Raw genomic sequence first — 11,414 nt, forward strand, 5'->3', positions numbered from 1 at the left:
TTAAGCTGTTCTCAAACGTCAGGCGGGAGCAGCTTCAACACAACTGCAAAGACATTCAGCCCACCGTAGTCAATATCCCTTGGCAATACACACACAGCAATAATAATGCATAACGTGCACAGAGTAGCACTCAAGCCACCTACCTTTCTCAAGAAAACATGCAGCGTACACGTTGCGACGTCCGCCGGTCTTAAGGTGATGTGACGAGTCGGCGTTTGGCTGACAACCCCCGTTTGCATGCATCCGTCGGTCTAGAGGCATATGGTGAGTTCCCGAGTGCACGAACTGTCACGTCGATTCTCCATGCCACAGCGCGCGTTGCGAGAAACTATTCCGGCACTCTTCATCGTTGATCACCACAAAGGATCGTACTTGGCAAGCTGGCGCCTGCAGCTCACTTAGTCAGCCGTGTACCACGCATCATACTGATTCAAGATGTTCGGCCTAAGTCAATGACCGCAACATAAAACACAAAGCACGGGCCCGCACAAAAATCAACCGCAATCAGCACAAACACAATCACCACGCCATGACCACGTTGTATGCAGCGCGCCGCCATGTCAGGAAAGAAAAATCTGGGAGGACGACAGCGGCGACGCAAGTGGCCACGGCCTAAACAAATTTCACTTTCCGACGCTGCCGGACGTGACGTCATCGTCGCCATTGAGACAGCGCATATGGCGAACACGGCCTCAGAGGCGGGCAGTAGACCATTAATCCTCGGAGGCGAGGTTGTAAGGTGCTACCAGCGTCTCCGCATACTCGCAGCGAGGAGGGAGCTGGGAAGCAGCTGCTCGGCTCAGATAATAATAACTGCTGGGGTTTCACGACGTCTCAAAAGCACGATATGATTTTTGAGAGACGCCGTAGTGTGGGGGCTCCGGAAACTTCGACCACTTGGGCTCTTTACGTGCGCAATTGCACCTTGCCCCCGTCGAAATGAGGTTCTCGGCTCAAGCCGCAAATTGTCAATCTATTTACGCGAGGTGATTCGGTTGCAGCATGCATTTCACGGACCTTTTTCTCAACGTTTACATCCGTAGCGCACATGATGTTGATGTTTACTTTCAGCCTTATCATAAATGTGAGCGAGCAGCAAATTCAGCGCGAATGTTAAGCGCAACAGACGTGGTCTCGGGTAGGTACATCCCACGGAAGTCCAAAAAATTAACTGCTATGCAGTGATCACTAATTCTGCGTTTTCTTCGTGCTCGAATCAATATTCTCAGCCAGGAAAATCGTATTAAAATTTACTAATAATTAAGCAATACACTCTTGAGGCATTTTTTCGCGATCAATACAATAGGTGGACTGCAAACAAATGTAGCATTGAAAACGAAAGCTCAAAGGGCTCGACCACTCACCACAAAAATGTAGATTTATTCCTGTGAGTCAATAAGAAATAAAGAAAACGCATGCTCACAAGGGGTGTATTACAAATACAAAACAAGTTCGATCCTGTCTATTGAGTTTTACATTGCTCCATTAGGCATTACCAACTCGCCCAAAATGCTGTTCATTTGCACTGCAATAATATTTCACATTATACTATTCATAGTTGCCAACTGCTTTCGAGTATAATGATGGTGTTTGGCGCAGCTTCTCCAGCATGGTGCAGCATGGTACACCATCATTTTCCTCACCCACCATTCCCTCGCTGCTTTCCACCATTCGCGCCATAGTGGGCGCTGTCTCCTACCCCTACCCAGTATTTTGCTGCTACTCTCCACCATCGTCCACCATCCTTTCCACCTTACCCAGCTAACGTACACTTGCACCCACCACTCTCCACTATAACACCATGATTTCCATCATACCCAGCATTATTTCCACTATATCCACCACCTTTCCAGTATCCACCATGGTAGTTTTTTCCGATAGGGACCCCTTGAGTCGGTGATGATGACCCTTGAGTCCTGATCTGCGGCGGCTAGTGTGATGGCGATCTTCTCCGCGTGCGTAATGTTATGTCCACGGAAGGTGACTCCGTTTACAGCGGTGTTTTGGTGGACGACGCGCAGCCGTGTACCAACCCCCGTGGTGCGGGCCGGAGGCGTCCACGTAGAATACTCCGAATTTGTGGCCGTAGGTGTCGAGCCAAGGCTTCCGCCCGCGCGAGGCTTCGGCCACTGATCGTCTCAGGTCATGTTAGCCGGAAGAGGGCGCACGTGCAGGGAGTATCGCCAAATTTCTGGAATCTGTACGCGCTCTTCCGTATGTATTGAATGATTGATGTGTAGTCGGGCAAGGAGGCGGCGACCCGACGGTGTTTTAGAGAGTCTAGTATATTGGTTAGGCAAGTGCGCCTCTCGAAGCTCCTTGAAGGTGTTTCACCATTCCCACGCCCAGAAGGCGCTGTTTAGATGTGCTGACAGGAAGGTCGAGGGCGCGCTTGTATATTTGCGGGGAATGACTTCGAGTGCATTCTCGTCGAATTGCGTAGGTGGAGGTATGGAGCCGAGTACAGGACTCGGCTGGTTACGAATGCATGCGCCAGCCGCAAGGCGTCTTTGCAATCGCAAACCCCCGCGCTTGTTGGAACCCGGCGGACCATCCGGCCCACCTGGTCCCCCACCTTACGCAATTTGGCCAATGTTGTGTCTGCTCTGCGATTTTTATGTATAAAGAGCCCCAGTACTCTAATCTCGTCGCGTTCGGGTATGGGTCCGCTGTGAAGGGAGAGGTCAATTTTGTGGTGCACTTACGCGATGGGCGTATGTGCACGAATTCTGATTTGGACGGGAGCACTGAAGGCCGCAGCGACGGGCATAGTCATCCACGATGTCCGCCGCTTGCTGCAGGCTTGCCTCCATGTCTCCTGCCGGGCCGTGTGACGCCCATATGGGGATGTCGTCGGCATAGAGCGCATGCTGTATGCCTTCGACTTTCGCCAGCTGAGCGGGGAGTCTCATCAATTGCCAGATTGAATAGGAGGGGCGAGAGGACCGCTCCCTGCGGGGTCCCTCTCGTGCCTAATCGGTAGGGCCGTGTTCAGTGTCCTGAATTCGAATGTATGATTGTCGGTCAGTGAGGAATTGTTTAATATAGTTAAAGGTGTTGTGGCCGCAATCCACCTGTGAGAGATGCGTAGAATAATTTCGTGGGTCACGTTATCAGAGGGCCGCCTTCAGATCCAAAGCGAGCACAACTTTGTCATTCAGGGGATACTCTACTGGATCGAGGATCTCATGATCGAGTTGAAGCAAGACATCCTGCGCGGACCGGTGTGGGCGGAACCCGAACATGGTGTCTGCAAATGCATTTTTGGTCTCCAGGGAACGCGGACAACCTGTCGCGCACCATCGTCTCCATTTAATTTTCCCGCACAAGAAGGGAGATGGGGCGGAGGTTGTCCGTGTTAATGGCTTTGCCCGCTTTGGGTATGAAGGTGACCAGGGCGGTCTTCCACTCAATTGGTAGGGTTGTTTCCCCGATCCAAATGGAGTTGATGTTGCAAGGAGCATGGTGTAGGCCGAGTCAGGAGATGGGCAAAGAATTTCACGGTAATTTTATCCCGTCCCGGTGCCGTACCTCGCCTCATTTTTGCTAGGGCCGCCTTCAGGTCGTGTAACTGGAACAGTTGATCCAGCTCCGCGTTTCTCGGTACCTGCATACGAGTACGCCGGCCCTCGCGAGTCTTGCTGTGTGCATAGATATTGGTCTCGGAGTTTACATGCCAATTTTGCCGTGTCTCCGTCGAAGCTGTGAAACGCTCGTTGGAGATGCTTTTGTGTCTCTGTTCGAGTTGGGTCGGATCAATTTAGGCGCGGAAGAGGCGCCAGGTACTCCGGCTGGACATTTGTCGAGCGGCCGTGTTGCAACGGTCCACCCAGTTAGATTCAGCGAGCTGGGCCGCGTACTCTGCTGCTCGCTGGTTGAGCTCAGCGATGCGAATTTGAGCTGCCGATTGTGTTTTTGCCGGCGCTATCGGCGGACGAGGCTGCGCCGGGCCGCCCAGAGGTGAAGGAGGTGGTTATCTGCCGCCGGAGTCGCCTCCGAGAGTTTAATCTGTGTTTCTGTGGAGCGAAGAGTGGAAACCAGTTGCTGGGACCAAGCATGGTATCCTTGCTCCTCAATGGGTGTCGAATTGGCGTATATTTGCCGAAACTTTGGGTAATCGGGTAATTTTGCCTCTCCGTAGGGTCTTGCTAAAGGATGGGTGCGAATGGTGGTGTTGAGTATGCAGTGGTCGCTGCCGAGGGTCTCCTCGGTGTTGACCCAATCCGCATACTGGATGTTTTTTGTGAGGGTAAGGTCGGGACAGGTGTCCCGGGTCACGGAGTTACCCACGCGAGTTGGGTAGGCAGGGTCGGTGTGAAGAGTTAGGCCCAGCGTGGACATAAGTTCCGCCAACTTACGTCCACGTCTGTCCTCACGCGCATACCCCCGAAGTGTGCTGGGGGCATTAAAATTACCCACGATCACCAGAGGGTCCCTGCCTGCAGCCTTTAAGGCGCGGCTAAAAAGGTCTGCGAATGTGATGTTGGTTAGTGTCGGTGAGCAATAAATGTTTAGCACGTGCAGTGGCGGGTCCTGTTTACGCAGCGGAAGGAGTGTCACCATCACGTACGAGAAATCTGGCTTAAGGTCGAGATCAACTAGGTTGGCCGTATAACTTTTGTGAACGCAGATGCAGGATAAAGGGTCCTGCTGAAACGTAGTATAGTTTGTGAGTGTGGCAGCACTCCCTGGCTCCTGGAGGGCTACCACGGCAGGAAGGTTTTCAAATGCTGCGAGGAAAAGCCGGAGGTTGACCCGCTTGGTGTGAGCCTTAAAGCCCCGACGATTCCACGGGGTGATTTGGATCGGGGTGGCCGTATTGGATCGCGGGGGTTTCCGAATTCTAAGGTGCCCGCCATGGTCAGTGGAGTTAACGAGCGATTGTGGTGGCGGCGCTCCCGAGCCAGCACTCGCGGGGAGGGGGGTGTCCTCAATCCGGAGATGAAGCAGCTGCCGTCATCCTCAAATTCGATCTGTCGTCGAGGGCGTTTTAAGGCACCGGCCGGACACGTCCCTTAATTGGGCCGGCTCGTTTGTGAAACGCACAACTTGTTGGGCTATCAGGGTTTGGATGGTCTCTGTCATTTTAGCAATGGCGGCATTTACGGCCGCTGAGATTTGAGTTTCGAGGACAGTTATACGGCTGTCCATACGGACCTCAAGGGTGTTGACACGAGCCTCGAGTGCGGCTACCGCGTCCGTTGCCGCCGCCCCGGTTTCACTCTCCATTACCTTTACTGCGGGGGGGAGGGGGAGGGGAGATTAGTTGGGTCTGTTGGGCCTCGGCTGCCGCTAGTCTTTTCTGTAACGCTTCGATTTGTGCCTGGAGCTTGGCAATAATATTTGCTCCGCGTTAGGTGATGAAGATGGGATGATAGGGGGGGATGAGGAGGCAGCTCTACCGGCACCACCCACCTGGTTTCAGTTTTTGACGGCGTTGGCCCATGACCCGGCCTCGCCGCATGGTTGCGCCGTCGGCTACTTCCCGGTTCCGCCATGCGGTGGGGTCGACGGCTGCTTCCCGATTCCTCCAGTAGGAGAAGCAGGCTTGTCTGTCTTGGCGACCTCTGGGCAGACGAGAACGGGTTCAGCCTTAACCCGCAAAAAAGTACTTGCGTATTATTCTCAAGAAAGAGAGGCCTCCATCCCGATCCGGACATTGAGCTGCATGGTCAGCGGCTACCTGTGAAAACGGAGTATAAATTCCTCGGCGTAATTCTAGACACGAAACTAAACTTCATATCACACATAAAGTATATAAAGACAAGTGCTTAAAAACCATGAATATTTTAAGGTATTGTCACGCACTACGTGGGGTAGTGACAAGAAGTGTCTGATGAATCTTTATAAAAGCCTCATACGCACGCGCCTAGATTATGGGGCGATAATATATCAGTCTGCGACACCAAGCGCGCTGAAGATGCTTGACCCTGTCCACCACTCGGGTATTCGTCTTTCTACGGGTGCTTTTCGCACCAGCCCCGTGGAAAGCCTCTACGTCGAATCGAACGAGTGGTCGCTCCACCTGCAGCGATCCTACATGTCGTTTCTATACTATCTCAAAGTGAACGCAGACAAGGAACACCCCTCACACCCTACAATAAATGATTTATCCAGTTCTGCCCTTTTCGACCACCGTCCCTCGGTGCGACAGCCCTACTCACTTCGTGTGAGGGGCTTAGCTGAGGAACGGGTGTGCCACTTTTCGAACACTGTCTATTGGCTCCCGCTGCACAACTACCGCCGTGGCGGTGGCAGCTTATAGACTGCGATCTTTCCTTCATGGAAGTAACGAAACACGCGCCTATTGCGCATATCCGTACATACTTCCTTGAACTACAACACAAATACACTTGTGCAGAATTCTTTACAGACGCCTCAAAGTCCGATACTTCTGTGTCTTACGCAGCCGTTGGGCCATCCTTTATGGATTCCGGTATTCTACAACCCTGAATCAAGTATCTTCACGGCAGAAGCTTACGCGATACTTGCGGCCGTTAAACACATTCATCAATTAAACTACAAAAGGCAGTTATTTACACAGATTCTCTAAGCGTGGTAAAAGCTTTAAAAACTCTGAAAAGACACAAAAACCCCATCTTTGTCTCGCTGTATTCTCTTTAAGCACGATCTACGCACTTGAACAACATGTCGTAGTGTGCTGGGTGCCAGGGCACCGCGAGATTCAAGGCAACGTGTTAGCGGACCAGCTAGCAGCATCTGCCCACGAAACAGTCACAATACATCCTTAGCTATTCCCCCATTAGACCTAAAACACTTCCTGAAAAGAAAGCTCAGAGCCTTTTGCAGACCACATGGGATACGCATACACGAAATAAGCTACACGTTGTCAAACCGCATCTGGGTAATTGGCCGCCAGTATCGAAATCACGCCACACAGAAGTTACACTCTGCAGACTTAGGATTGGTCACACATACAGTACACACACACACCTTCTGTCCGGTGGCGAGCCACCTTTGTGTGATAGATGTGGCCAGCCACTCACTGTCCTTCACATCCTTATCCGTGCAAGGAACTCGACGCTATCAGAAAAAAGCACTTTTCATTTCCCTACCAACAGCAATTTCCACTTCATCCTTCAATGTTCATAGGTAGGGACCCGCTTTTTACATACCAGTCATTGTCTGCATTTTTAAAACGATGTACAGAGTTTTCATGTCATATATCAAGGTGATCCGTAGCACGGCCTCTAAACAGAGGTCGCTGCTGCGGTGAATACGTTAAAGATAGCACTGCCTCGCGGCCCTTGGACTAAAGGGCATTGACGAGGCAGTGGTGCTGATGTCATATCTTCATAGTTTTATTCTTGCGACCACTGTCATTAATTCCACTGCACATATTTCACGTCACTCTCATGATTTTAATATATATATATGTTTTACCCGCCTTTAGCGCGAGGAATTTTAAGGCCCCTTTACAGCTACTTACCGCAACCATTGCTCACATCCTTTGTCTCATGAACTGGCGCTCTTTGGCCATCAATTGGCCCTTGCGCCATTAAACACCACATATCATCATGTCTTGGCGACCTCCCGGCGCTGTGGCTCACTGGGAGTCTGATGTTTGCGTCGTTTCTTGGACGCCCTTTTGGACTTAGCGCCCTGTTGTGCGGCCACCTTGGAATTACGGTACTTGGCCGTACACGCACGAGTTTGTAGCGTGTGCTCCACCACACACAGAACAGACGGGTACACATTTATGAGGGGCCCGCACCCCTTCCTCCACAAGCGGAACCTGCTGTCCACACAGGCCACATGTATCCGGTCTTTGGTTGGGACAAGTGTCCATCCGATGGCCGACGACACCGCACTTTCCGCAGGCCGGGATGGTCCGGTAGTGGGGTTTGACGGGGATCAGCATTGTGTCGTAGTGAACAAAGCGTGGCTTCTCCTTGCCAGCGAAGGTCACGCGCCTTGTTCGGCGTTCCAAATTTACGCACCTCGACGATGGTGCCAGACCTCCAGCGTACGCTCTCTCGGAGCGTCTCCGTCGTGTCTGTGTTGCGGACTACGACGGCTCCATGGCAGACATTGCTACCATCTTGTCGCAGGTACCCGTTGAGCAGAACCTGCCCGTGCTCGATGTTTACCGCGAAGTCCCCGATGATTTTGTCCGCCGTGTCAGGGTCCGGGGTGTGAATAACGATCAGATATTGATCTCTCGATGGAATAACTGTCAACGTCTCAGTTCGCTCGGGCCCGAGGTATGCCTTAACGCGGTCCCGTACCAGTTCTCTGAGAAAGCATCATGCAATGAGATGCACTCTCGTGGTTTTACGACAATTACATAGTCGTCCGGATTCGGTTTTGGAAACGGGCGAGGCTTCCATTTAGTGAAAACCTTGCCCTTGCGTCCCACAGCGCGCGAAGCGAGAGGCTGCGTCTTGTCAACTGGCGTGCCGGATGCTGGGGCAGCGGCGTACGCCGCCTTCTTAGCGTTGGCTTGCGAGCGGCGTTCAACCGCGTCGTTGAGAGCTTGGCTCCGAAACCTCGGTGAAGAAGCAGAATTTGGCGTTTCGGAAGTCGTAATCGTCTCCCACGTCATGGCATGTGGGTCGTATCCACGCTGGGTATAGTGAACTAGAACAAGCTGGTTCTAGTTCACTATAGCGCTGGGTGAGCGTAGCGTCCATGTTGCCTCGGAAAGCCGGCCCCACGCCGCCCGGCGTCGGCGTCGCTGTTTGGCTTAACGGCGTCGCCTGCGTGGTCGGATGATGATCGGCCGTAAAGTTGTTAAAAACCGGCCCACCTGGATGACACTGGTATCCACGTGTTGCCTGCGAGTCGCCGATACGATTGATGCTGGTCTTGACGGGGTACCGCGAAATTGCCCGTGGTTCCAGCCGAAAATCAGAGGACGTGCTGCGCTTCGGCCGAAGCGCAGCACGTCCTACATCATCGCGCGCTTGCAGCGCCCTCCACATAACAGCGCTCTGTTGCTCTGTCCATAAGTGTTTCAGTGCATACATCACATTCTGTGCTATGATTTGCAGTGATACTAATGCAGCAACATTACGGTTCTTAAAGCATAACTTGTCGTGAATGTTGCACATAATTTTCAAGAGAAACAGTTTCGCCACAGAGTGCAAGCTGAACATCAGAATTAAAATTCACCAGCACAATATTTACCCAGCAATTAAAATAATGAATTCCTATTAAGATGTCTTGAAGAGTAAAAAAATCTAAAACATTCTTACTGTGCTCAAAAACTAACAACAGACCTTTGCATTATATCAACACTAAAAATATAATCTAAGCAAACAGATGCCGAAGATCGCCCGTTGTACTAAAAATTGGAAAACTGAAAGAGGCGTTTTCATCCAGCAAGGCGTTTCATCGTCCTTAACAGAGAATGTTCATGTTTGACCTCGAGGTAGGGGAAATCCGCAAAACCGCAAGTAGATGTACTTGGAACCACTGGAACACCACTGTCCAGTTAATGCAGCATATGACACCTCTAAAATACCACTGTCAGTAGATGGAGCACAAGGGATTGCAAGAATGTCACCCTGCATTGAAAAATAAAAAAGCATTGTGAGTGTGTACTGCATATGCACCCTCGTACTACAGCGCAAACACAATGGTAAACATGTGTTCGCTATTTATTGTGTCCTTGTGTGTTCGCGCACTAATACAACTTCCTCAGACCCTGTTCACAACTGTATATCGCTCATTAATGTCCTGTACACTGCAGAAAATTGTGTGGCAGTGTGATGGCACGCATAATCAGTTCGGCAGGGAACGAACGGCAAAGGGAACAAAGCCGACGCTATGGGCGCTGCTGGTCTCCCTGTGCATTAGAAAAAGAAGGCGCACACAGTGGTGAAGTTTTCTACAGGTGCTTCTGTTTTACGATCTGGAAAAAAATTGTTTATATGGAGCACCTACTAGCTATGTGGTCACCCTAGGCGAACTATTGTGCTGTAATAACTTTCATATACGCAGCAAATGAAACCAACAGACAATTAATAAGTAATAACTTCTAAGTAATAACGCTATAGAGGTCGAAAGGGGAGGATCAACCGGTTGGAAAACGTAAACTGCACGTGTCAAAGATCATGATGTGTGTGTGTGTTTGTGCGTGTGGGAAGCGACACCCGAAAGAGCACAACGCGGAGAAAACACGAACAAGCAGCGACAGCGAGTGTTCCGTTTACTTCAGTTTTTTTCAGATTTTTCCTGTTAAGTGTGCAGCTTAACACAGGCGTTATGAGTCCCCAAGGAGCCCAGCTGTCGACCCTGTTGCATTATAAAACCTAGGTAGGTGTCCCGCCGCATTGTGCGAGCTCATGCACACATTCACTTACATCCGAGTATTACACACGCGCTTTGTGATAGTGACAAAATGGCTGTGCGCAGCGGCCCACAGCCAAATGTAACAGGAAGCGCGTAGAGCCGCCACCCGACACCGCGGACGGCGCACTTTCAAGGCTGAAACGTTTCGCTTCACGAAGACAGAACAAGGCGCGGATTCGAAGCGCGGCCGGCGCGACAGCAAACAACGAAAGGACGAGAGTTCAGAACAGCGCGTGCTGCGCCTGCGCTATGTTCGTCGCAGGTGGCAGCGGCCGCCAGCTTCCATGTTCTATTTAGCAGTGAACCGCTCAGTACATACAATGACACCTGACACAAACGCTGAGCACAACAATATCAAAGAAGAAACAGGTACTCGCCTGGAACATTCGTGATGACAAGGATCCCATGCCGCCAACAATGGCGTCACAATGGCACGGCTGAATCTCGACGTATCCATTTTCGACAGCGTATACAGCCACTTTCCCTGAGAATACGCATGGCTAACGCACAACGTAGGGGCGACATCTTAGATCACACCACGCGCATATCAATCACAGCTGCACAACGTATAAATTATCACATCCCTGCACGCGAACAAAAACCAAACTATTCGCCGCGAGATCGGGCTATAGGTGGCAGCACCGTCGCCGCGTTTGTATAGGCGGTCGGCGGCGCGTATACAAATGTACGCAGCGGCGCTTCGCCGTAGGCGGTTTGAGTCGATTGTTGGCGAGTAAAGCGCGTTGACTGCAGCCTAATGGTGATGTATGTGCCCTCCATTGCCACATCAATGCACGCAACCGTCCTAACGTACCTATTAATTGTGAGAGAAGTGCAATCTGCCAATCAATGGGGTACTGGCCTTCAGTCACATTCGTGTTTTGCCTATACACCAGAGCCGCCTGTCTCGCACCCAGGCTGCTGGCGAGCCGAGCGGATACTCTCGCACCCAGACGCCGGGCTGACCGGGGCTGCCAATGCGCGCGCGGGCTGCACCAAGTAAACAGGGCAAGGTGCAGTTCTGACGCTTTAAAGTGCGAAAAAGTACACGTTCACGCCGCTTCAGCGTATAAGAGCTCGTCTGGGCACTACTGCGT

The 11,414-nt window shown here is 51.5% G+C and overlaps 1 pseudogene; it reads right to left on the reverse strand.

The window, feature by feature from the left end:
* Positions 1-5,460: 5,460 nt before the first annotated feature.
* On the reverse strand, positions 5,461-8,566 carry LOC125757423 (uncharacterized; annotated as a pseudogene).
* Between the last annotated feature and the right edge of the window lie 2,848 nt (positions 8,567-11,414).

This window comes from Rhipicephalus sanguineus, chromosome 2, assembly GCF_013339695.2.
Source record: "Rhipicephalus sanguineus isolate Rsan-2018 chromosome 2, BIME_Rsan_1.4, whole genome shotgun sequence".
Classification (NCBI taxonomy): domain Eukaryota; kingdom Metazoa; phylum Arthropoda; class Arachnida; order Ixodida; family Ixodidae; genus Rhipicephalus; species Rhipicephalus sanguineus.